Here is a 3,538-nt window from a genome sequence, read left to right as displayed (position 1 = left end):
CTGGAAACGTTTCACGAGACTGACGTACGAACCTAATGCAGCAATATTTGAATGTCTTTGCTTCCCTCTAAAATCACTTTTATCTTCATAATCTAAAATCTTAACTCCGGAAAGTGCTCCGAGTAAAAAAGTCGATTCTGTGAGTCACATTTGTCATAGCTGTCACTGCGGGAGATTAATGTGGCTCAGTGTGGCTATGTTAAGTTAGTTTTAATATTTATACTCTGGTATTCATGAATTCTGAGGAGTATCATCAATTTTAGGTTGCTGATCTGCTTGTACAATGGACGCGTCTGGCTTTTAGGTGTTGTATTAATTAGTGCAAAGTTGTCAGTTGAGAACAATTTGTCAGGATGTTTGTGTATGGGTCGCTGAACTTGTGCTCCACTAGTCTGGCGGGAACTGGCGCAGCGGTGCACTGTGCTTCCGTAATGTGATACGCTAAAGTTTCATATTATGTTTGTCTCAACCGCGCCTTGCAATTTCATCATACATTGCTGTGAGGAACTATTATGCAAGTTTAGGTTAGGCTAAGTTTTAATGAATAAATTAAACACCATATCAAATTTTACAGAGTTTTAAGTTCGTATAATAACAATTAGGACTACAAATTGCCTACCTATGTATCACGAGCATATCGCACCCAATTCCAATAAATCTTGGACCCTCTAAAATCAAAGGCGTATAATGCAAGTTTATCTAAAACACGTTGCTGTGGGCTCGGTGCAGCGCGAGGCGCAGTCAGCTGCACGCTTGCACACAACGAGAACAAACCTGCGCTGTACCGCTGTGATTAATAAGCGTGCGGCCTACGAGCCAGCGGGGTGCAAGTTGTGGGAGAAGGCGGGTACACTTCATGTAGCTTCGTAATAATTTCATTGAACACTAGATGCTCTCAATTTAACAGCCTCTTCATATTGAAGGATATTCCTAGTAGAAAAACCGAACGACATCGCCCGAACGTATGGGATGTGGTGTCGAGAGTGTACATGCAACATTGCCAACCGTTATAGTAGCCAAGCGGTATCGCTCGAAAAATACGCCTGTGTGAAAAGGCTGTTAAAGTGAAAAATAATCGTAATAATTTATTTTAGGTTTTGTCATCTCGTTTTCTGAATAATACGGAAGACAGATATAGGGATATGATCACTAGAAAATACATTACAAATGTGCTCAATAGGTATAATGGCTTATCAGTACGTTAATCCTGTAAACATAATGGAATACGATCTGAAATTAAGTGAATCCATTATCAGACTATCATCAACTTGTTAACTAAAACGTGGTATCGACCTTGTTTATTAATTAACAAACAAAATGAATTATATTTCGTCCGCACGTACTTTATCAGCTGAAAACTTCGCTTGATTGTTTATTCATGGATTTAAAAGTTAGACTTTGAAGAAACATTTCGCAAGCCACAAGTTTTTCACCACAAGTCTGACTTGTTTCAAGTCTAATTTATTTTGAAGATGTTCTTACGAAACTTAAAATAATTTTGCTCCATCTTTTTCCATTAAGTAATTAAGCAAGGGTTAATTACGTAGTAGGTTTTAAGTAACTGAAAACTAAACTCTGGCGTTGATATACTACTATAAGTATTAATTAAAAAAAGTCTTAACGATAGTAGCAAGGCCACTCCATCATTAACCCTCTCCCCGCTCGTGGCGGACACCGACGGCCGTGGGAATACGTCCGTCGACACGAGATTTATCCCATCAGGTGGAGCGGCCCACTAATTACACAACCCTCACGCACCGCACACATCTTCAAACAAATCATGACCAATCGCAGTTTTCGCTGTAATTCCACACAAATTATACCTGTGTTCCTATCACCCACAATATTACTGAATGATGAAAATCATCAATTTATACAACAAATCACAATAAACTAACAATATTTGTTAATCAAATAAGTGTCTGTCTGATTAGCTGTTTGGCGTAATTGATTGATTGATGGGCAAATATCGAATCAGTCATGTGTGACGAATTATGTTACTACACATATTATGTAACTATAACCGCTAAAAAAAGATACGTGTTGATTGGTATAACGCCGTATAATATTACTGGTTTCACCTTTGTCCCGTGGGAATTACTCTACTCACCCGAGTTAAAAATATAGCCTAGCTCAAAACACGAACTTTTAAAACTGAAATAATTAAGTACCCAGAGAACTTAATACCAGCTATACTTGAGGTTTTTGCGTTCAAGCAAAAGAAACTTCTTAAGCTAAGTATCAATCTAGTTGACCAACTAACTAAAGATACCTAGACGAAGTTTCTAGCACTCGCACAAGTCGACAAGTGACAGCTAGCAGGTCTAGTTACTGTATCCCTCCGAGAGAGTGTTTCTCGTAATCAGTGTGCCGGAGCCGACACCATTCCCAAAGGTACTCTGATTCGAGAACTGTTTTATTTTGATGTTTCGTTGAATCAAAGGTAGGCGGAATTTTAGGAGCCACTGTTTTGTAGGGCGTTGCACTCCATTTTATGTCATTGTAAATAGTAGCAAAAATTCGAAACGTGATTTAAAATCTTTTATATTGCACGAGATTTTTGAAGACACCTAAAAAGATAAAGGAAACGATGCACGTTATCAATCTAAGAAATAATATAGCAGATCGACAGAACTGTAAATAATAGCAATGCCAAAATCTGTGAAAAAATAGTATTAAAGTGTCACAAACCGTATCGTTAAAATCGGAATAAAGCAAAACAATGTGCTGTGCAATCTGTAAAGCTAGTGTTATTTAAATGTTGGACGTCCATTCGGGATTAACACATCCATCAACATTACACGGGATCAAATAAAAATATATTGACAGCGACATTACAATGGCAACGTGAATGTGACCAACAATGTTTTATTTTAAAACTGTGATGAAAGCGCGTGACTAGGTGGGTGCTTTTGTGACACGTTTGTTGGCAGGATAATCTGGAGGTATCCCTTAATCACACATAAAATTGTAGGTCAGTACAAAATTTAAGTGATACTAACAAATTATCATAAACATTGCAGTTTCAAGATCACGGATGTAGCTTTAAGCAGTACTCACACATATATTTACTCAGCACACACAACATGTCTAAAACACGCCAACACAAATTCACCACCCAATTTCGAGGGCCCAAAATTAACACTGTCATTAGAAATTACCTCGGCGACTTTACTAGGAAAACAAGACGCCAGTCTAACTATAGTAGTGTAAATTAACGCTTGCCTGGCTTGCAGTCAGTTGCCAACAGGCTACAGTCTAAAGATATACAGCTAGTTCTGTTCCATGCATATTTTACTGCGGAAGGTAAATTCTCAGAGGTAAGGTACGGAATTAAAATTTTGTTGTTGCCGTTTTAGGGTTGGGTTTTGGGCGTTGCATGCTATGGAGTAAATCCTCATATCCATATCTATCATAAATAGGTATATAAATGTTTTTAATTAATGAATAATTAAACTCAGCAGTTTTTATTTCAAATAAAACTTTGTACAGGTTCTTAAAAACCATCTGGTGCACGATTGTAATATTCTTAAACCAA

The sequence above is a fragment of the Helicoverpa zea genome, chromosome 18 (genome assembly GCF_022581195.2).
Source record: "Helicoverpa zea isolate HzStark_Cry1AcR chromosome 18, ilHelZeax1.1, whole genome shotgun sequence".
Lineage (NCBI taxonomy): Eukaryota > Metazoa > Arthropoda > Insecta > Lepidoptera > Noctuidae > Helicoverpa > Helicoverpa zea.
The sequence above is the reverse complement of the archived record's forward strand: the minus strand, read 5'-3'. Positions refer to the sequence as shown.